Raw genomic sequence first — 25,346 nt, forward strand, 5'->3', positions numbered from 1 at the left:
ACAGTCATCTCAAGATTAACTAGGGCTGGAGACTCCTTCCAAGCTAACTCACATGTTGGCCAATCTCAGCTTCTTGCTGGCAGGTATTCGGTTCCTTGCCCTGTGGACTTCCACAGGACTGCTTACAACATGGCGCTGCTACCCCCAAAGCAAGTGATCAAAGGGAGAGTGAGGAAGACCCCAAAGCAGATGCTACTGACTCTACTGACCTAATTTCAGAAATTACATACCATTGCTTCTGCCAACCTCTATTAATCAAAAGCAAGTCACTAAGCCCAACCCACATTCAAGAGAAAGGACAAGAGAACCAGGAAGTTGAGATTATCAAAAGTCATTTTGGAAGTTGGGTATCAGTTATATATAAACTTTTTTTTTAATATCAGTAGTATCTAGTCATGTTGGTGAGGATTAAATAAATGAATGTAAATAAAGTACACAGAAGCTAGCTTGGCACCTGATAAATACAGCACACTTGTTAGCAACTGTATTGCAGTAATTACAACAGTGCTTGTAGGAGGAAAGTGACTCCACAATGTCCACTACATAGTTTGTGAAGTCTTTTTTTGTTGTTGTTGTTTTGTTTTGTTTTTGTTTTCTGTAATTTCTTCTTTTTTTATTATCTTTTTTTTAAAGATACATCAACACACAAAATGTTACATTAAACAATATAAGAGGTTCCCATATACCTCCCTTCCCACATTCCTCCCACATCAACAACTTCTTTCATTAGTGTGGTACATTCACTGCTTTTGATGAGTACATTTTGGAGCATTGCTACACAGCATGAATTTTAGTTAATGTTGTAGTTTGCACTCTCTCCCAGTCATTCAGTGGGTTATGGCAGGATGTACAATATCCTGCATCTGTCCCTGCAATATCATTGAGGACAACTCCGAGTCCCAAAAATGCCCCAATATCACACCTCTTTTTCCTTCTCCCTGCCTTCAGGAATTCCTGCGGCCACTGTCTCCACATCACTGATACAATTTCTTCCACTGCTAGAGTCACAATAATTCTATAGTAGAATAACCAGTAAGTCCACTCTAATCCATATTTTATTCCTCTATCCTGAGGACCCTGGGATGGTGATGTCCACTCCACCTCTAATCAAGAGGGGGCTTAGATCCCACATGGCTGATGGATGTGATTCTCCTGCTTGCAGTTGTAGACACTCTTGGTTCCCTGCTGTGGTGGTTGACCATCCTCACCTCCATATTAGCTGACCTGTTATATATAAACTTAAACGCATTTATAAATCATGCATTGCCCTTGAATATGGCAAATACATGTGTACTTTTTAAATATATGGTATATATTATATTTCTTTAATTAAAATATTGACAAACCTAGGATTTTTTTTTAATGTTTGTGCAGGGTTTTTCCAAGATTATTCATCAAGAATGTTAGTTTCAATTTGACAATCTTTTTGGTTCATGTTTAACCACTGTACTTCATTAATATTTCAATCTCATGTACATTTAGCCCCTGGCATTGATTAAAAAGTTAATGGTCAAGGGTAGTCTACACAATTTTAAACACGAAAGAAAATCTTAACTGTATTTCTGCATGTCCCCTACTTTCTTCTCAGAATAAATTACTTCATTCAAGGATTGGGCTTGGGGTCAGGGATAAGGAATGGAGAAGAGAAAGATGAAAGTTGGGAAAGCTTGACCTCAACATCACTGTTTTCTCTTGGTCATATATATAAGGGAAACTAATTTCTAAGCACCTGCCACTAAGAGTACATTCCTACCTACTGCTACAGCATATTTCAGACCAATGGGCAGAATTAAGTCATTCATCTTTTATAAAAGTGAGATCCTAAAATGTCCCCAGGTTGAAGAGTTTGTTAAAATAGCTTATAGCATTTTATAACACAATCAAATGGCATATCCTGGGTGTCCATGCATTATTACTGTTAGAACTTTCCAGAGATACTAGTTTTCTGCACCTGGGCCATGGAGATTTCTGCTTCTTTTTGGCTACCCTTAGCTGCCACTCTAAGCAGTGTACCTAATCTCCATCCCTTATGGCATCTTCCAGATCATGAGGTTGGCGCCCAGAAGTTGCTCAGTCAATGTCTGTTGCATGAATTAATGGATGGATGAATGTCTACTTTAGATTTATAGAATCTACACACCTTTCCATCCAAGTGCCGCCCTTTAGATGATGATGCTGTAATCTTGATATCTGGTAGACCCAAGGAGTCCTGCTATAATCCCAGTCTTTGAAACAAAACCATCTAAACTTCAGTTTCTATGTTTATAAAATTTGGAACTACGACTGTAATGAACGTGAAAGATTTTGTAAACAGTAGTAATTTTTAGTAAAGGGTTATTATATTATTATTGTCATCAATCACATGAGTCATAATTTATATCCCATCATAATAAACCCCCAGGATCTTTATCATAATAGCGGTTCATTTCAAGAAATATCTATATAGCAAGTATGCAGTGAGCTGAGGGCTGGGAATATTATTGCTAGTCGAAAGTATAGAATATTTTTTACTGTAATATGTTTTTTAAAAAAGAATAAAAACTTGACTTGTGAAAATTTAACCAGAATTAGACCTCAAAAAACCTTCAATATACCAGTTTTAAACTATCAAGTTAAAAAGAAAAATGGTAGCCACCAGACATGACATTCAATCAATAAACTAACATTTGGAAGTATTATGTCCTTCAACTTATTGTGTGTTCAGCCATAAACAAGACACTCTAGGCAGGTAATGATGAGACTTATGACAAGTGAACAAGGAGTACTGACAAAACTTTAGCTTAGAAAAAAGAGACACTCAAATTACTAAAATCAAGCATGAAAGAGGAAAAAGGGGGGCATTACTACCAACCTTATAAAAATTTAAAATATTACAAGGAAATGCTATAAACAACTGTATATCAACAAGTTATATAACCTAGATGAAATAAAGAAATTCAGGAAAGACACAAACTACCAAAACTGACTCAACAAGGAAGAGAAAATCTGAATAGACATATAACCAGTAAAGAAATTGAATTAGTATGAGAGTTATCAAAAACCTTCCATCAATTCAATTGCACAGCTTCTGACCCCAGCTGGATTGGTATCAGAAACTTCTGTCAGCAACTGCAAAGACTGCAGTAACTCAACCAAATTCAAGTATGACTCCAACTGCCTTGAGTCAGGCCAGAAGCCACAAATTAAGGGTAATCCTCCAGAAGTCTGCCCTCAGGTATCAGTTGCAAGTTCAGGAGCCCAGGCCACCCAGACTTATTACCAACTAGCTACAAATCTGTGAATTTCCACCAGCCCCTCAGGTTCAATAATTCAGTAGAGTGGCTTACTGAACTGACTGAAAGTATTATGATTATAGTTTTATTGTAGTAAAAGGACACAAGTAAGAAGCAGCCAAAAGAAGTGCTGGGAGGGCTCAGACACAAGCTTTCATATCCTCTCTACATAGAGTCAGTACATGTCACCCTCCTGGTACAGAAATAATGTATTTTCTCAATTATGGAAGCTCATCAAAGCTTCAAGTGTCCCAAGTTTATATGGGGTCTCGTGACATAGGCATGATTGATGGAATCAATGCCAACATGATTGAGCTCAAGTGACAGCTCTTCTCTCTTCCCAGAGGTTAATGTGACCTGTAGTCCTCCACTCTTCCCAGATATTAGAGAGATGAGCTGATACGATGTGGCTCAAAGCCTCATGCCCCTAATCACATGATTGTCTTTCTGATGGGACCAGCCACCACTCTAAGATTTCGGGTGTGGTTGATCTCACCTTGATATCTAGTTAACATATGAATTATCAGGTGTGGTCCTGGGCCACCGTGATTGACAAAAAAGAAATCCCTATCCCAGAAAATTTCAAAGATTTAAAGGTTGCTTCCCCAAGAACTGAGGACAAAGACCAGCCAAGTTTTTCATTATACAGCAATTAGTAACTTTAAAACTATCCACAAAGAAAAGGTAAGCCTTCAGTGACTTCACTTGTGAATTCTATCCACCATTTAAAGAAATACTAATATAATACTTTTTAAAACTCTCCAAAAAAATATAAGAGGAGGAAAAACTACCAGCATTACCATGATACCAAAGCCAGATAACATCACAAGAAAAGAAAATAATGGGCCAATATCTCTTATGAAAATAGCCTCAAAATCCTCCACAAAATCCTAGCATACTGAATCCAGCAATATATAAAAAGGATTATATACCATGACAAAGTGGAATTTATTTTAAAAACGCAAAGTTGGTTTAACATCTTAAATTCTATTAATGTAATACACCATATCAACAGACTAAAGGACTACAAACACATGAGCATTTCAGTAGATGCAGAAATAGTATATGAAAAAATTAAACACCCTTCATGATAAACACATTCAACAAACTAGGAATAGAAGGGAACTTCCTCTAACTAAGAAAGAGAATCTGTGAAAAACCCACAGCTAGCAGCATACTTAGTAATGAAAGACTGAATTCTTCCACCTTGAGATAAAAAACAAAACAATGTTATCCACTCTTCTCACATGTATTTAACATTGTACTAGAGTCTCTATTCAGGGCAATTAGACAAGACAAAGAAATTAGAGGTATCTAAATTAGAAAAGAAAAGTAAAATAGTCTCTAATTGCAGATGATATGATCTTAAATATAGAAAATCCTAATGAATTCACTTAAAAACTATTGAAACTAATAAATTTAGTGAAGTTACAAGATACAAGATCAATAAAAATCAGTTGCATTTCTATACAGTAGTGTCTTAGTTTGCTAAAGGCTGCCAGTGCAAGTTACCAGAAATGGGTTGGCTTTTATAATGGGAAATTTATTAGGTGTAAAAGCTTAGACATTCATGAAAATGTCCAAATCAAGGCACCACCAGAGATGCTTTCTCACAAAGTCAGATACATGTGGCATACTGCCACATGGCAAGGCAAGATGGCAGCTGATCTCTGCCAGGTCCCTGCCTTCCCTTCAAGGCTCACAATCTCCAGAAGCTTAGCTGTAGGCAATCAGGCATATGGCTTATCTCTTTCCAGCCTCCTCTCTCAGCCTCAGCTGTTATACTTTCTCCTTGAGCCCAGCTGTGGGTGATCAGGCATATAGCTCATCTCTTCAGCCTTGAGCTACTCTGTGGGCCCAGTCTCTTGGAGGCTTCATGCCTCTGCTTTGGTTGCTAGCTATCCTTGAGTCCTCTCTCTAACACGGTCAGGTCAAAATGGCAGAGCTACATTTTCTGTGTGTTTTCTTTCTCTCTGTTCTCCATTTATATAAGGTTCCAGTAAGAAGGCAGAAACTCAACATGAGTCATGCCTCAACTGACATAGTCAAATAAAAAGGGATCTAAATAAGTGATCTAATCAAGGTCCCTTAACTGAATCTAATGCAATCAAAGGGCCTCATACCCACATGAATGGATTAGTTCAAAAACATAATCTTTTTGGGGGATTCACCAAATTCAAACAATCACAAGTACTAATGAATAATCCAAAAATGAAATTAAGAAAGGCATTCCATTTACATTAGCATCAAAAAAATACTTAATAATATATTTAACAAAAGAAGTGAAAACATTTATTCATAAAATGGCAGAACATTCTTGAAAAAAATTAAAGGAGACCTAAATAAATGGAAAGGCATCCCATGTTCATGGATCAGAAAAAAGTTTTGTTAAGATGGCAATACTCCTCAAACTGATAAATTCAGTGCACTCCCCAACAATATCCCAGCTGGATTCTTTGCAGAAATTGGCAAGCTGAACCTAAAATCTATTGTAATGAACTATAGAAATGGTCCCTGAAAGTAAAGTAAATTCATGGGGCATTGAATAGCCAAAACAATCTTGAAAAAGAAGAACAGTTGAAGGATTCATGCTTTCTGATTTCAAAACTTGACAACAATCTACAGTAATAAAAACAGAGTGGAACTGGCATAAAGATAAACATACTGATCAATAGAATACAATTGAGAATCCAGTAATAAACCCTCATTTTTATGGTCAATTACTTTTCAACAAAGATGCCAACACAGTTCGATAGGGAAAAATAGTCTTAGCAAATGTGCTTGGACAACTGGATATCCAAAAGCACGAGGTAGACCCTTACCTCAGGCCATATATGATAATTAACTCAATGTGGATCAAAGGCCTAAGTATAAGAACTAAGCTATATAACTCTTAGAAGTAAAAATAGGCATAAATCTTCATAACATTATAGCAAGCAATGATTTCTTAGCTATGGCACTAAAAGCACAAGCATCAAAAGAAAAAATATATAAATTTGACTCATCAAAATCAATGTCTGTGTTTCAAAGTGCACCATCAAGAAGATGAAAAGACAACCCACAGAATGGAAGAAAATTTTTGCAAATCATATATCTGCTAAGGAATTTACACCTAGAATATATAAAAAACTACACATCAATAATAAAAAGGCAAACATAGTCATCTTCACAAAAGATATACAAATGAACCATAAGCACAAGAAAAGATGTTCAACACCACTAGTCATCAGGGAAACACAAATCAAAACCAAGTCAAAACCACAATCACTAAGATGGCTATAATTATAAAGACAGGTAATAACAAGAATTGACTAAGATGTTGAGAAATCAAAACCCTCATATACTGCTGGTGGGAATGAAAAGTGGTGCAGTTTCTTTGGAAAACAGTCTAGAAGTTCCTCAAATGATTAAACATAGAGTTATTTTATGGTACAGTAATTTCACTCCTAGGTATATACCCAAGAGAAATGAAAACATGCTCACACAAATAGTGTACATGAATGTTCATAGCAGCATTATTCATAATAGCCAAGAAGTGGCAATAACCCAAATATCAATCAATTGATGAATGTATTAATAAAATATGGTAAATCCATACAGTGGAATATTTTTCCAGCAATAAAAAGAAATTAAGTACTAATACATGCTACACCATGGATGAATCCAAAAATATTATAAGTGAAAGAAGTTGGTGACAAAAGGGCACACATTGTATGATTCCATTTATATGAAATATCCAGATTAAACAAATCATTAGAGAAAATATATTAGTAGTAGCCTTAAACTGGGAAGGTTAGGGGAAATGAGTAACTGCTAAAGGATATGGTATTTCTTTTTGAGGTGATGAAGATGTCATAAATTTGATAGTGGTGACAGTTGTTTAGTCCTATGAATATACTAAAAGCCACTGAATTGTACACTTTAAACAGGTGAATTAAATGGCCTGTGAATTATCTCAAAATGTTATTAAAATTTTTAAAAATAAAATAAAGTTGATGGAGCTATTTCAAAGGGACATAGTTTGAATAGCTTCCCAGTGGCCAAATTTGATACAATTTGACCACCAATGGGATGTCTTCTAGTCCACAAACAACAAGGAAAAAGAGAATTCATGAGTGTAGAGTGAAGGAGAGTAGAATGTTCTGATTTACAGAAAAGTGTCAGCTAATGAATATGCAAAGAAAGCTAGAATTATAAAATTGCCAATTTCCAGCATCACTTTAAGAACTGAAACAGGCTAGTGTCATTCATAGATAATAAAATTAATGGGCAAAAATTTTTGGGAAAATAAGATAGCCACATAGTTTCAAAGAATCACCCCACTATTACTTATTATCTACAAAGCAAAAAGGGTAATTTTTACAATGGAGAAATCTCATGGACATCATCTCAACCAAGTGCTCACTCTTATTAACACCAAAAATGAGACAAACCAACATATTACTCCCTTAATGGGATCCAGTAAGAAATACACACATCATCTATGTAGTATTCCTACAAAAAAAATTATTAGCTTGAATTTTATATTTAGGAAACAGATTAATTCCAAATTAATCTTTTGTACTGTTTTAGTTTGCCAAGGGTAGTCAATGCAAAATACCAGAAATAGCTTAGCTTTTATAATGGGAATTTATTAGGGTAAAGTCTTACAGTTTCAAGGCTGTGAAAATGTCCAATCAAGACATCATCAGAGATGCTGTCTCACCAAAGAACACTGCTGGCAATCCTGGACTCCTGCCATGCGGCAGGCAAAATGGTGACCAGGTCTTTACTTTCTCCTCCAGGCTCACTTTCTCCCCAAGCTCAGCTGGGGATGATCAGGCATATGGCTCCTCCCTTCAGCTTCAGGCTGTTCCCCTGCCCTTTTTCTCAGCCTCTCAGGGTTTCTTTGTCCTTCTGCAGCTGGAGACAATCCTGGAGTCCTTTCTCACGTGGCAGGGTAAAAAAGGCTGCTCTCTTTCTCCATGTGTTTCTCTGTGTGTTTCTCCATTTATAAATGACTCCAGCAAGAGGGCTGAGACCCACCCTGAGTCATATCTCACTGAAGTACTCCAATCAAAGGCCCCCAACTGAATTCGACCCAATCAAAGCATTCCACAATCTAAGCAAAGGCCCTTAACTGAAGTGATCTAATCAAAAGCAATCGATTCAAAAGGTCCTTTAACTGAATCTAACCAAAATGGCTCACTATATACAATAGGTTTACAGGCACAGGAATTGGTTGGCTTTAATAACAGGATTTTCTGGGATCCAGAAAAAACTCAAACCAGGTCATATACCTTCTACAAAATGACTGGCTTAAATTCTTCAAATATATCAATGTCATAAAGGACAAAATATTGCTCTTGATTAAAAGAGACTAAAAAGACATGACGACTAAATACAATGCATGATATTTGGTTGGATTCTAAATCAGGAAGAGAAAAAGCTCTAAAAGACATTTAGGACAATTGGGGAAATTTAAATATAGCACATATTTCTAAATCAATATTAAGTATCTTGATCAATAAGGCATATAGCTATGTGTTTATATAGGAGAATGTCCTTAGTTTTATATGTCAATGTATTTAGGGATGATGCATCATGTCTGCAACCTATTTTCAAATAATTCAGAAAAAATTATAAACACACTGTCTTAGTTTCCCAGCTGCTATGACAAATACCATACAATGGGTTGGCTTAACAATAGGAATTTATTGGCTCATGGTTCCAGAGACTAGAAAGCTTGCTTCCTCCCAGGGGTTGGTAGTGTTCAGCTGGCTGGCTGTCCTTGGATTCCTTGGCTTTCCTGTCAAATGGCAGTGTCTTTTCCTTTCTCTTCTGGCTTCCACTGACTTCCAGATTCTGACACCTCCCCATGCTGTTCTCTCACTATTTCCCAATTTTTTCTGCTTATAAAGCACTTCAGTAATCTGGATTAGGGCCCAATCTCATTCAGCCACACAGCCACACCTTAACTAAAATAGCAATTTCAAGAGATCCTACTTACAGTGGAGTAACACCTACAGGAAGGCAGACCAAGACCAAGAACCTGTCCAAACTAGGGTACAGAATTCAATCCACCACACACACATAAACAGATATAGAGATACAGAAAAAGAACAAATGGGCAAAATGGTATCTATTGGTGAATTTATAAGATTATTTGGCTGGTTTTTTTGTATTATTCTTTCCATTTTTTCTGAGGGTTTGAATATTTTCCAGAACAAAAAGCTAGAAAAGGGAGGGAAGGGAATTCATGCTTAGAGAAGCAGTGACTTTTTCTGGGGCTCCAGTACTAGGTTCAGCATTAGCATAAATTCTTCTGCTTTCCAGCCTAAGAAGGTGGCTATTGTACCACTAAGCCATAAGCAAACTGAACACCCACGTTTTATTTCTTTTTATCCTCCGTAGTACATTCTACACCTGGGTATTCATCAAAAATTGTCTGAATTGCCACTATTAAAAAGTTGGAAAACTGTAAATGTTGTAGAGGATGTGGAGAGATAGGACCACTTATTCACTGTTGTTGGGCATGTAGAATAGTACAGCCACTGTGGAAGACCGGCAGTTCCTAAGGAAGTTGAATATAGACTTGCCATGCTACCTGGTAATACCATTATTAGGTATACACCCAGAAGAACTGAGAGCAAAGACAAGAACAGACATCTGCACACCAATGTTCATAGCAGCATTACTCATGATTGCCAAAAGTTGGAAAGAACCCAGGTGTCCATCAACCAATGAATGGATAAACCAATTGAGGTGTGTAAACACAATGGAATATTATAATGAAGTCGGGAAGCATTTGACAACATGGATGAACCTGGAGAATATTATGTTGAGTGAAGCAAGCCAGACACAAAAGAAAAAGACAGTATGATTGCGCTATTATGAACTAAATATATTGTGTAAACTCAGGGAGTAAATAATTAGAATGTAGGTCATCAGAAAATAGAAGAAGGGTAGGGAATGGAAAGCTGAGGGCTAATCTGTGCAGAATTGGTAAAAATGTTGTTTGTAAATCTTTGGAAAGGAATAGAAATGGTGCAAGCACATCATGGTGTTTGTATCTAGCAGAGCTATTATATGGATATGGTTGAAAGGGAAAGTCTAAAATCATATATATTACTAGAAGGGAAGCTAAAAATTGTAACATGAGATTGCATAAGATAGTAAAACCTCACATAAAACACGAATATAGAGTATATTACATATATAAGACTGTTTCTACAAAATATAAATACAAATATACTAGAGAGAAGGAAAAAGAATAGCAGTTATGTACAGCAGGGGAAGCATAGAAAGATTGAGAGGTGAGTTTTGCTTGTTTGTTGTTTATTATTATTATTGGAATGATGAAAGTGCTCTAAGAATGACTTTGATAAATGCACCTATATGTGATTACATTAAATACCATTGATTGTATATTTTGGATGGATTTATCCTTTATTAATATGTATCAATAAAATTGATTTGGAAAAAAGTTGTCTGAATCAAGAAAAATGACAACTTTACAGTGTAACTTATTAATGTCTCCAATAAAAGTTCTGAATCCACATTTTAAATTTTCAGGCTAGCTAGTAAACTTGCAGGCTCAAATATTCTAAGTTCTAGTAATACCAGTCTTCACCTTTCAACCTAATTCCTATAACAAAATGTCTACTTTCATGCCAACTGCTAAGGTTTCCAGATAGGAATTAGTGTGCACACAAATGAAGCATGTTGAAATTATATAAATATGTAAAAACATACCCTGAACAGCAACATGTAAATTCCTTTGGAGACAGGTCATACCTCATCTCTCAGTCCAACTGCAGAACCTGGTACTAAACACTGTTAGGCTCACAGTAAAAAAAAAAACTCATTTCATTATTGTTTAATAACGAATCCTGTAGATAGTAGTAAATATTAGTAAAGAAGTTTCCATTATGTAAACGTGGAGTACAATAAAGACATGTAATATATGCCATGACATTTATATGTTATTAGTCTTTTTCTTCTGCATTTAAAATATACTACTTTGTCTCTGCCTAAATTTAGCAAATAATTTTTCTTTTCTAGAGCATTTTGGCATTTTTCTTGGAAAAAATACATATTAATAGTAGATATAATAGGGAAGCGGACTTGGCCCAGTGGATAGGGCCTCCGTCTACCACATGGGAGGTCCGCGGTTCAAACCCCAGGCCTCCTTGACCCGTATGGAGCTGGCCCATGCGCAGTGCTGATGTGCACAAGGAGTGCCGTGCCATGCAGGGGTGCCCCTGCGTAGGGGAGCCCCATGTGCAAGGAGTGCACCCTGTAAGGAGAGCCGCCCAGCATGAAAGAAAGTACAGGCTGCCCAAGAACGGTGCCACACACACGGAGAGCTGGCACAGCAAGATGACGCAACAAAAAGAGACACAGATTCCCCTGCCGCTGACAACAACAGAAGTGGACAACAAAAGAACACGCAACAAATGGACACAGAGAACAGGCAACTGGGGCGGGGTGGGGGGGAAGGGGAGAGAAACAAAAAGTAAATTTAAAAAAATAAAAAATAGTAGATATCTATTCTTCAGGCCTCCTATACCACTGTTTTTCAGCCATTTAGCCATCTTGACTTTCACTTGCCATGACCACACCATCTGCTACTCATTGTCATACATGCATCATGTAAGGGTGCAACACTTTCTCTCTTTCTGTGAAACCTTGCTCTCTTCTTCCTCTTAATCTCTGTAACAATTTTTCCTTTTTTCCACCTTGCTCTCTGGCCTCTTTTCTGTTTTTCTTTATGCCCTGCCTACTTCAGTTATTTCTTCTCCCATTCTTTTGTCCAGTTGATCCATTCCTTCTTCACATCCATTGCACTCAAACAAAATTGACTTCACTGAATGTGTATGTAAATGAATACAAATATACATACAAACACACACATCCTATAGTTCTCTCTATCTTCTCAATCCCAAACCTCGTAAACTCACTGAGCTGACAATGTACAGCTAAGTTGGCCCATACTATTCTGTCCTTGGCTTGTTCGATGCTAGCCTCACTCTTTCATTTCAGCCCCAAAGTTCTGTGCTGGAATCATGGAGCCCAACATGAAGCCAGTGCTGCTGGGCATTGGACTCAGTGTATGTGTAAGCAGCTCTCTCTCCATTATCATCAGATGGGCACCAGGAATCCCATCTTCCTGCCCCCAATATTCAACTTTAGCTCTGTTGCTTCCCTTCATGCTAAAGTATTGAGGATCAAGTTGAAATGCAAATGTTACCTAAAAAAAGAGTCAGGCATTTGGAATATTTTGCCTTGGTTGGAAATTGTCTATCACAGGAGTCAGCAAATACAGCATGTGATCCAGCTGGTTACCTGTTTTAATAAAAAAAAGTATTATTGGAACACAGCCATGCTCATTCATTTTTCTACAGTCTATGGCTGCTTTTGTGCTACAACACAGAGTTGAGGAGTTACAATAGATGCCATATGTTTCATAAGGCCTAATATATTGACCATGAGCCCTTTACAGAAAAAAATTGCAGACCCTGATCTAGATAACTCTAAGTACCCTGATTAGAGGGTGGAGAACTTGTGCGGGAATGGGTACACCTTGGTGATACCAAGGTGATACCAAAGAATGAACTGAGGATTTTCCTATAAGTGGGGCAGCAATACACCCACTGCAGTTGGCATTTGGTCCCAACCTGTACAACCTTTTCATCTTCAAATACAAAATATTTCCAACAGATGTATCTCTTCCTTTCAACCTCATTTATTATTATTCTTTCCTGCAAAATCAAATAAAGCTGTTCTCTCACCACACTCTCTATTTTTCCACCTTCCTGCTTTCATCCAAAATGTTTCCTCTGCAAAATTACTCACCTTCAGGCACTGTTTCTTAGGAACCCTTGACCCATTCCCCACAGGAAGTCTTCTGACTTTACTCTGGAACTCCATAGCACATTCTTTTAGTTCATAGAGGTCAGACCCCTATTTTAATGGGTATGTGCTTCTCTTCTCTACTGGACTGTGGCTCCTGAGGGATGGGGACAAATGTTCTGTTCAACTTTGGATCCTCTAAATAAATGGCTTGCTCACTGTTCCCTACTAAGGAAGTCTGCTATAAATGGCTGTTCAATTGCTGACCACGTTTCTGCATAATGATTTGCAAAATGCGTGCTTCCAATTGCCCAGACGGTAGTCTGAGAATGCAATACATACTAAAAACTAAAATTGGAAGAGTAGAAGGTAATTTAATAAAATAATATATTAAAATATTCATGCTTTTAATACACAACCTAATCCACATACAATAATAACACCTGTGTTTTAGGAAAGGAAATGGCTCTTTTTCTGACTTATTTTCATATAAAAATAAATGTGCATGATTCTTCATTTAGAAATAGGATTAGAGAAACTTAAAAAGCTTTCATGGACTTTTGTTTCCTAACTGTCCTGTTTTGGATTCTTCTGAATCAGACTCTGAGATAAGGTTGCGAGTACAAGTGGTTGGTTTGGGAAGAAATGAGAACACAGTAGGGGAGCTGAGAAGTGATAAAAGGAAGGAAAGAAAAGCAGGCAATAATAGGTGCAGAACTGATGCAGCTAGCACCTTGGGTGGCTGGAGCTTAATTCTGCTGGGCAAACTCTGAGAACCTGTGTAAAAAGTATATTATTCCACCCAAAGTGTAAGGGAGCTGGGGGTCCCGTGGGGTGTGCATTTCCAGGCTGCTGTGTGAGTTGAAAGAGGCAGTGGCAAGAGAATGTCCTCAGGTAATTAAATGTGGGTACTTGCCGTTGTCAAGAGCTTGTTTGCCCTGAAATGATATTGGCAAGGAGATATGGGCAGAGCATAGACACTGTGTGCTAGTCTATCTTAGAGTATTTCATAAAAAATCATTCATTCAACTACAATGTAAACTATAATCCATGCTGTGTGGCAGTGCTCCAAAATGTTCATCAATTCCAATGAATGTACCACACTAATGAAAGAAGTTGATGAGGGAAAAGTGGGGGGATGTGGGGACTGGGGCATATGGGAACTGCCCATATATTTTTAATTTAACATTTTGTGTGATCCATGTATCTTTTAAAAATAAATTAAAAATACATTTTTAAAAAAAAAGAATCCTGTGAAATGACATCTCCAAGTGTGTTCATAACAAATTTATTCATAATAGCCCCAAACTGGAACCAGCCCAGCTTTCCGTCAATAGGAGAATATATAAACAATAGGTAATAATTCATACAATTGAAAATTACCAAGTATTAAAAAGAATTAACTACAGTATTTATAACATGCTTATACTGAGGAGTGAAAGAAGCCTTACCCAAAAGAGTTCATAAAGTATGATTTGATGGACATGAACTCCTAGAACAGGGAAAACTTAACTGTGGTGAAAAACAAAATCAGAACACTGGTTGTCTTTGTAAGAATAGAGGTTGGATTGACAAGGTGGGGGCTGACATGTAAGAAATTTATGGAGTAAAGTTTATAGTCTGTAACTTGATAAGGTTTCAGGTAAATAGATATATATGTATATATTTGTTAGAACTCATCATTTTAGATATGTATATTCCATTGTATGTAAATATTAAGTAAAATGAATAAATAAAAAACACTGAACTCTAAAAAAAAAGTATCATTCATTCATTCAACAGATTTACTATTGTGGCCTCTGCTGATATCTCAGGCCGTGGCTGGGTGCTGGGGATAAAGAAATGAAAAAAAGCAGATGTGGTAGCCACATTGATGCAGGCTACATTCTAGCAGAGGAAGCAGAAAATGCACATGTAAACCAACAAATAAGATAATTACAGACTGGGATAGATCATTTAAAGGAAAGAAATAGGATGCTATAATAAAGAATTATTGGGGTGGAAACATACTTAGGATGGTTAGAAAAGACATATTCCAAAATAAGGGGACTGTAACATACTGAAAAAAATACAAAAACTAATCTCCTTGTTTCAAAAGAAAAATAGTGTAGCTTCTTTTCTTTCTAGATAAGTGGAAGTTTGCAGACTCTGACTCCCTGGATGTGCTATAAACACAAGTAAGTCATGATGCTACCTTCTAATCTTCTAAGACCCAGTGGAGGAGAAAAAGCAGGACATTCCAATCAAAGATGAAAGCAGTGAGACTGATGCAGAAAGGAGGATATTAAATGACAATATTACTGGATAAAGTTCCAGTAAAAAGATGATTACCCAGAAAAACCTGATCCCAATATATCTCAAGCATCATCCTCTCTTTTAAAATCCTTTGAGCAGGTCACATTCATCCTCACTGATCCTGAGTGAAGAGTTAGAGTCACATCTCTAAACAGCTTAAAACTCAGGATCAAATCTAAAAGAAGTCTAAAGCTGATCCCAAATGAATCAGAACCTGTTGAACCTGATATTCTAAACACTGAAGTCCTGTATCATAACTTAATTCCTACCATCGCACTCATTAAATTGAATCAGTATTCTGAAGGTCTACACAACCAGACAGAACTTTAATCAGGTAACTACTGTTACCTGAAAGATGTGCTTCAGTGTCCCAGCAGTAACCCTCAAGCCATATGAAACACTACCAGGTTAGTGAGAAGATGTTTTGCCTTTAAAAAACAATGTAGCTGATTTGCTAAATAATTGTATTTCCCTGTAATTGGGAAACAGGAAATGGGAGGACTGCTCCAAATGTTTTCCTTTTGACTGACTAAAAACCAACCTTTATTACTAGGATGGGTCAAGGGATGCCGAAATCACATTTCTTCTTTCCCAAAAAGTAGGTTTCATTGCTCTGTGGTTATAATTGGACTCCTCACTGTATCCTCAGAGGGCCTCTTCAGTTTTCCCAGTGTGATGGTTTGAAAGCTGGAGGTCCGCTACAGTATATCTTGTTCTCACTATATCATTAGGTACAAGGCTCAGCTCTGCCTTTTATCTCCCCCAAGTGCAAATCTGGGACTCCTGAAACTTCAGGAGTCTACTCCACCACTTCTGAGCTAAGTAGCCTTGGGCATGTCACTTAATCCCTCTTAGACTCAGTTTCTTCATCTATGAAATATAAATAATAATTCAAATATTGCTGTGGGGATTAATAAATATGCCAAGTTCCTTGTCTATTGCAAAAGGACACACAATGAACATTCGTCAAATAAATATTGTTTAAGATTAAAAGACAAATATTTTGGGGAGTGGATGTGGCTCAAGAAGCTGAGCACCCAGCTCTCATATGGAAGGTTCTGGGTTCAGTTCCCAGGGCTTCCTAAAGAAGATAATAAACAATGAGCAAACAGACGAGGAGGCCAACTCAGTGGGGAAGAAAAAAAAGACAAACATTTTGGACAAGCATTTGCACTTGTTTCCAAAAGAATTCTACTGATACTGTGTTTTCTTAAGGCTACAAAATAGTGAAGGTGATTCCATTTTGACATGAGTAGGGATTCGTCTCTCCAGCTTTACTCAATCATGCCATGGTCAACAGAACATTAGTGTTGCCCATTTCCTGCATCTACTGTCTGCCTGGATATTATCCAGCCATGTGTTGTAACCAGCCTATAGCATGACCTTCAATAAGTCCTGCCTCCTGGTATTCATGCCCTGTGTGATTTTCTCCCACAATGACTAGGACTGACATTTGTAGCCAATAGAATATTGTAGAAATGTAGGGTGACTTCCAAGGCTGAGTCATAAAACACATTTTACCCTCCATCTTGCTCCCTCTTAGATCACTTACTCTAGAAGAAGCCAGATGCTATGTTAAAAGGATGCTCAAGCAGCCTATGGAGTGGTCAACATGGTGAGAAACTGAGGCCTCCTATCAACAACTAGCTTGTCAACAATATGAGTGAATCACCATAGAAGCATGTTCTCTAGCCCCAATCAAGCCTTCAGATAACTGCATCCTTGGCCAACTTTTTTTGTTGTTGTTGTTGTTGAAATGTGAATATTTATGGTTTAGAAATTATCAACTAACAGCCATTGACATTTCTTTAAAGGAATAGGATAAAATACTTTTTAGTTCTAAATTCACCAGTATTTTTATTTTTTTATTACTTTTTATTAAAGTTAATAGCTCACAAAGAAGGTTACATTAAAAAACATGAGGTTCCCAAATAACCTACTCCCCCTACCCCACCCCCATCAGTTTTGTAAATTGTATTTTTTGAAGATATATACATCTCAAAAATGTTACATTAAAAAACCTAAGAGGTTCCCATATACCCCCACCTCCCTACCCAATTCCTCCCACACCAACAATCTTCCCCATCATTGTGGTACACTCATCACACTCGGTGAACACATTTTGGAGCATTGCTGCACCACATGGATAATAGTTTACCCTGTAATTCACACTCTCCCCCAGTACATTCAGTGGGTTATGGCAGGATATATAAAGTCCAGCATCTGGGAAGAGGACTTGGCCCAGTGGTTAGGGCATCTGCCTACCACATGGGAGATCCACGGCTCAAACCTGGGGCCTCCTTGACCCGTATGGAGCTGGCCCATGCACAGTGCTGATGCGCACAGGAGTTCCGTGCCATGGTGGTGTGTCCCCCATGTAGAGGAGCCCCATACGCAAGGAGTGCACCCCATAAGGAGAGCCGCCCAGCGTGAAAGAAAATGTAGCCTGCCTAAGAATGGCACTGCCCACACGAAGAGCTGACATCAACAAGATGATGCAACAAAAAGAAACACAGATTCCCGTGCCACTGACAACAACAGAAGCGGATAAAAAAGACGATGCAGCAAATAGACACAGAGAACAGACAACTGGGGCGGGGGTGGAGGGGAAGGGGAGAGAACTAAATAAATAAATCTTTTAAAAAAATAAAAAATAAAGTCCAGCATTTGACCCTGCAATATCATTTAGGACAACTCCAAGTCCCAAAAATGCCACCATATCACATCTCTTCTTCCCTCTCTCTGCCCTCAGCAACTACTGTGGCCACTTTCTCCACCTCAGTGCTACAATTTCTTCTATTACTAGTCAAAATAGTTTTATAGTAGAATATCAGTAAGTCCACTTTAATCCATATTTTATTCCTCTATTCTGTGGACCCTGGGACGGTGATGTCCACTCCACTCCTACATCAAGAGCGGGCTTAGATTCCACATGGATGGTGGAAGCAATTCTTCTGCTTGCAGTTGTAGGTACTCTTGATTCCTGGTGTGGTGGTTGACCATCTTCACCTTCCTGTTAGCTGACCTGGGTAAGTCCAACTCTGTTGAGGTTCAGGGCCCAGCTGGCACATGGGAAGTCCAGAGATTCAAGTCCCCTGAGTATACACCATCCTTAGCACCAACCACAGGTTCAGTAAAAGTAACAGAAGAGGCATGTGTAGAAAGGTCACATCTGAGTCAAGCTCCATCACATTCAGGAGCACAAATTCCAAAGTAGAGCCCTTTGACATGGTACAGAACTCCAAATCCATCTGCCATGACCATATACTCTGTGGGTCTCTGTTGCCTTCTGGAGATCCAGTACCTAGGGTTGTATCTACTTTCACTTTTTCTGAGGTCCTGCTGAAGCATGCATAAGTGCAACCCCTCTGTTTTTTGAAAACTCTTAGCCATATAAACTCATTTGTCTTTGGCATTTCCCCCTTTTATTCAAGGTCAAAAAGCAGTTTTTAACACATGATCCTACATGTAGGCTAAGATATTCTGCTGGTCTGAGTTGACCCTTTTATTCAAGGTCTCTTTCTAGTTGCAACTCCAGCTAGGGATTGGTAGTAATCCCTCGGCACCAGGAAGGCTTATCTCCGGGAGTCATGTCTCATGCTGGGGGCGGGGGGGGGGGGGGGGGGAGGTAATGCATTTACATGCTGAGTTTGGCTTAGAGAGTGGCCACATTTGAGCAACATGGAGGCTCTCAGGAGTAACTCTTAGGCACCCTGTACCTCCTGGCCTAGTTCATATTTCAGGCACACATAAGCATAGTGTGCCTAACTAGGCTCATAAGCATAGTCATCAGTATCAAGGGCTCATTGTTGGACCATCCTTCCTATTTGGTCTTTGCCATTGCACTTGGGGGATTGTTGTTGTTCCCTTGGGGAATGGGACAGAGCTCCCCTGGGTAGGAACTCAGCATTCCTCAGTTGATGTTTGTAACTGTAACTACTATGAAAATACCCAACACATATCAGAAAATTTTTATGTCCCCTATATACATACCCTGGAGAACTCCCTCCCACCATGTGCCCCCCATCAGTAACACCCCACACCAGTGTTCCTCCCCTGCCATAGTTGAACCTCTCTGTGGCCCAAAACTTCTTCAACAATGAAGCCTAATATTTTGCCAAATTCAATTAATAGGAAATTGAAATATACTAATGGGTTTAAAGTTTAGAAATAGAATACATTCTAATTTAGAAATACTAAAATAAAGTAAAAATAAATAGTTGTATTTAAAAATGAAAATATTATAAAGCTTTGTTTTTAACATTTGCCTTTCATCACTGTAATAGGTGTTGCCCTGTAGGGATAATGGCAAGGCACTTTCATTTCTTCCTCAGCATCTATATCCGTTGGGTTTTTTTCTAATTTTTAGTTTTGTCTTCAAAAAAGTTTTAGATGACAGTAATTCACAAATACAATATAGGGGACTCCCATATATCCAACATCAAACCCTTTTCCCCTTTCCCCAGCAATGATCTTTTTACATGTTCATGTTATATTGCTGCAGCTGATGTGCAGATTTTGAAACATAGCTATCAAATATGGTTCCATTTTGGTTTACATTATGGTTTATATTTTAGACTGTACACATTTTTAAATTTTCAGTTTCCTTATGTTTTACATTATGGTTTACACTTTAGCTTATAGACTTTTATATACTTTTGGTGTATATAGTCATCATTTCATTATCTTGTGGAGCACTTCCATTGCCCCCCAGTTGTCCTGTTTCCATCTATTATATAACTCTCTCCCCCTCCCCTCAGAACCCACAGTGACAATCAATCTTCACTACTTGAGGGACCAGATTTACAGATACTTGCAAAAATGCTGAGGGCTTGACATACTAGACTGCCCTAACCCATTGGGAGCCCCTGATTCTCTCTAGAGACACAAATTCCCACTGGTTGAGAACATCAGGTCTCCCCAGGATGTGGGAACACCTTCACACTCATTGTATGGGTCTCCACCCAATGATATAAAACACTATGACAAAATGAGCACTCACATACTCCCTAGAAGCCTGCCCCTGTACCAGACTGCCGCCCCCCCCCCTTAAGCACCTTAAACACGTAATCCCTCCTTATTATATTTTCTAAAGAGTTTTCTCAACATTATAGTTTCAACCATATACCTGACCGTCTCCCATATTCAACTGATTTCCCCCCACCTCCCCCCAATTCCTTGGGCCATCCTACCCATCCTCCCAACCCAAGCCCCCCTCAAGCCCACAAAGCCCCACCCAAAGTTATCCCTATGTCCCCATCTTATCCCTTCCCTTTACAAATACTTACCTCCAGCTTATCATAGACTTCATCCATGTAGGCATCAGCTCACAACCTTCCTTTCCCCCCCAAATTCCTTTAAGCCTGTCTTCCAGTCTTGAACTCTCTGAGACAGCTTGGTTTGCTTGTTTCATGTCAGAGAGGTCATGTAGTATTTGTCCTTCAATGCCTGGCTTGCTTCACTCAACATAAGGTCCTCAAGATTCATCCATGTTATCACGTGTGCTTGGACTGTATTCCTTCTTATATTTGGCCAACTTTTTTACTACAATCTCTTTCTAAGCCAGAATCAGCTAAGCCACTTCTAAATTCCTGACCCATAGAAACAGTGAGAAAATACAAGTCTATTATCTTTTTAAGCCACTAAGTTTTGAGGTAATTTGTTACTCAGCTATAGGTAACTAATACACCATGCAAAGAATATTTCATTCCTTCAACCAGCAAAAATATCAGTAGTAAGTGATGTGTATCAATGGTATAAAAAAGTTCATAATATACTTAAGATTTGAAGTGACATAAGAGTGCAAACAATCACAGTCTGTTCCACCAAGGCAGAAAGCATTTAGCTTCATCATCACCAAATAGAAAATGCATCTGCATGTTTATAACCTCATTACTATTACCAGATCAAAAATAATAAAACATTTCCATGCCTTTACCATAACTTTTCACAAAACTTGGCCTTCAACTGACCGTAGGAGTTATACAGATATCAGTTCAAATATCAGATTAGCCATTCACTAGCTGCATGACCTTGAAACTACTACTTAAGATTTCTGAGCTTGGGATTCCTCCTCTGTAAAATGAAATTCACATCATTCTGAACTATTGTGATATCAGAGACAAAACTGATGACACAAATTTTATGTTCCATATGTAGAAATACCATCATCACCACCAAAATTAATGTGTTCTTTAGTTAAATAATGCTTTTACTCACGAATTTGCCCAAGATTAAATAGATTGATAATGCTCAAAGTCGGTGACATTTGAGAAATGGATTTCTTTCATTCACTATGACTGAGAATATAATTGGTGCAACATTTCTGAAGGACAACATGTTTCAAAAGCCTTTAAGGGGGCTGAGGGAACCCCGGGGTGAGTGGGTTTCCGATTTTCCGGTTAAAGCCTGTGCTTCCTGGCTCAGCATACCCCCGCCATCCACGCCTGAAGGCTGGAGTGCCCGGGACGTTAGAGTCCCCGCGCCCGCAGGCCTCGGCCTCGGCGCGTCGCGGCTGAGATGTTCGGGGTCCGGTCGCTCCGCAGCGGGTCCGGGGGTCCGCGTCCGTTTCGGGTTCTCCAGCCTGAGGCGGGTCCCCGCTACGGCCTTTCTACCTTGGGTTTAGGTAGTCGTCTCCGACCGGGTCATCGTCCGGCTTCAAGCCCTTCGACCACCCGGCTCAGCGGCGACGCGGGGCTGGTCCTCGCTGGCGAGGCGGGTTTGCGCCCCGCGCTTCCCCAGTCCCCAGCCCGCAGCCGCGGCAGCTCGGGCCGCGCCTCTCGGCCCTCAGCCCCGGGACGGCCTCCTTTCCCCGGCCCCGGGGCTCTGCAGACCCCAGCCTGGCTCTCGTCTGCGCCACTCCCCCCGCTGCCCGCACAGCCTAGTAGAGGCCCCCTGACTCCCGCGCTCGGAAAAGGGAGCTGCGCCTCTTGGGTGACTTTCGGTGCTTGTTTTGAACAAATCGCTGTGCCTGCCGTCGTGTGTTTATATTCCAGATAAGCCCCTGGAGAGCGTTCTTCCCAACTAAGGGACAGGTTTATGACATATATGTGAATGTGAAGGCACGGGGGTGGGGAGGAGCAGAGAATGAGACGCCAGGAAAATGAGAAAGGCGGAAGGACGTGAGGGAGAAAAGAAGAACGGGGGAGAAACGGACACGACAAAATACAGAATAGAGCCGGTGGACCTGAAGAGAGAATAAGAGTCAAAGACTTAACCAAAGAAAGAAGGTGAGGGAGAAAAGAAAATGTAGAATCTAGAAGGGAAAAAGGGATCTCCAGAGAAATTAAGGGTCGCGAAATAGAAAGAAGGGGACCTTGACCGGCCGCAGAGATGGGACAGTAAAAGAAGAGAATTCATTCGACCTGAGGAAGGTAGAGGAAGTCAACGAATGGGGGCCATCTAGAACAGAGTGACCCGCGGTGCTGAGACAAAGTAGAGGCGGGGATGACAGAGAATGCAGATGGAGATTCAAAGCAGGGAGAGAATTTAGCAAGCTGAGGGGGCCAGAATTGAGGGAAAGGACTTGTAACAGGGAAAGAGGAATTTAACAGGGAAAACAAAGGAGGAACAGAAGTGGGGAAAACAGAGGAAGAAACACAGAGAGTTGGGGGACAATCAGAAAGTTTGGAGAGAAAGAACACATACAAAACAGGTGTTGCAACAGAGTGGGGTCAAACACCATTTAGAAAAAGGAATAGAGAGGAGGAACAAAATTATGAGCAGAAACTAAGAGGCAGAAAAAAGAAATGGAAAAAAAGAACAAAATACAGAGTACTACAGAATGCCAGGTGGGGCTCAGAAGATTAAGGTTTGAAATACTGATTTGTGGCTGTATAATCTAATTAATTTTAAATGAGTTTGTTTAAATTATACAGACAAGAAAGAGAACTGCAAAGCTCAGGTGTGTGAGGTTGTACATTTCTTATTTGCATCAGAAAATAAATTCAATTTTGCAGCCCCTGTTCAGCCAGAAGACACATACTTAGCTCATTCAATTCAGGGTCCCCCTCTTTCGTTTTTCTGGACTGCGGAAAGAGAGTGAAGTGGGAGGATAAAATAACTGTTACTACATGGTACCTTTTTTATTTTATTTATTTTTCATTTTTTAATTTTCATCATCGTGGGACATTCATTGCATTTGGTGAATACATTTTGGAGCACTGCTGCACCACACGAATAATGGTTTACATTGTAGTTTGCACTCTCCCCCAGTCCACCCAGTGGGTAAATGGTACCTTTTTAAAGAAACATTAATCATTTTAAAAATATTCAGTGGGCTTTCTTTTTTCTACTTCCCTTACATTTAATTCGTTGCTCTTTTTCAAGTTTATTAAGATTCATCTTAGTTTATTTAACTTCTGCTTTTCTTTTTGTAAATAATCATTAACTCTGAAATAAACTTTGTGACATCCTTAAAAAAAAAAAAAGTCTTTAAGAGTCCATGCTGGGAGATGGGGCAAGGTGGCATCTGAGTAAGTACACCATCGTCATCTCTTTACAAAAGACCAGCCGTGTGGTGACAGAGTCCTACCAGAGCAGGCTGTTTCAGGAACCTGCAGGGTGGGAGTTGTCTGGACATCCATCTGGAGAGACTGCAGGTGCTTGCTCAAGGTAGAACTGTGGGTTTCTAACACTGAACGCGGAAGCCGTGGGAAGGTCAACCCCTCCCCGCCTAGGGCTAAGAGCCACGGCATTCACTGAGAACTGCCAGTCATGGGGTGGAGTTTCCAAGCCCCGTGTCTCCCAAATGGGTGAACCCCAAGCCTGTGTCCCCTGAACCCCCGCGGCCCACGCTAAATACCCCGAGTCCACATTCTCTTGGGCCACCGTTTCCCGAGCCCAGAACTCCCGGAAATCCGGCACTGCTCTACCCCTCCGGACGCAGACTAACTCCGGAAGTGGGAGAGTTTAGGTGGGAGGTGCAGAGGGGCCCAAGGAGTACAGGTTCAATTTTCTGGACCCCTCCCCTTTTTATTGAGTTTGGAAGATATTAGCTGATTTGGGGAGGGTCTAGGAATAGAGAAGAGGCAAATCTGGTGAGAGGGCCCAATTTACCTAAACGCCCTGGGACAGGAATCTTGGTCTGGGAGAAGGTGGAGTCAAAAAATTAACCAGCCCCCTTGTAGCACACCTAAGGGAGAGGGACAGTAGGACATGCTTTATCGGCTTCCAATAGCATATTTAGGGTTCCTGCAAGGGGGGGGGTGTTCTCTCAAGAAATTAAGAGTCATAATTTTCTAAGGTGAGTTGGTTCACCAGGGACCCATTTGAATTTCCTACAGGAGCCCTCATGCAGCCTTCCTGCTGCCTTGGGAGAGAAGGAAGTGAGGAAGGGAGAAAGGGGGAAGGTCAGACTCCTAAGCAGCTTATTCAATTGCAGAGAGGATTTTTTGCCTGGGGTCTTGATGGTCTTTTCTCTTGGTCTGTTCTCTTGTTTTTTCTTCCTCTTTATCCATCCCATCACCCTTTTTTTTTTCCCCCTATTTCTTTTCTCTCCCCTCTCTCTGCTTTTTTTTCTTCTCTCTTTCTTTCTCCTTTTTCCCCCCTTTTTCTTTTTTTATATTAGTGCTGCAGACAACATTTCTTATTTGCTGTGCTTTCTCATCCCCAATTTTCTCTTTTCTGTGTGTACTGATTTTGGCTACCAATGCTAACCCCTTTCCTTTACATCATTCTCTCCTCCATCATTTATTGTCTCTCTTACATTCCACCTCTCCCTATTTAACCCCCAATATTTCTAACTTTTTATCTCTAATACCTCTAATCCGTTTTCTATCATTTATTCACTTTTTATGTTATTGTCTTCTCTTCTTTTTCCCTCTCTCCTGACCACACTGACCTTTTAAATCATAGTATATTCCTCCCCATATTCAGTTAAATAGCTCATTATAGGTACTCCACTTTTTTATGGTTATAACTGTACACAGCTTCCATGAGTTCTAC

Source organism: Dasypus novemcinctus, chromosome 8, assembly GCF_030445035.2.
Source record: "Dasypus novemcinctus isolate mDasNov1 chromosome 8, mDasNov1.1.hap2, whole genome shotgun sequence".
Lineage (NCBI taxonomy): Eukaryota > Metazoa > Chordata > Mammalia > Cingulata > Dasypodidae > Dasypus > Dasypus novemcinctus.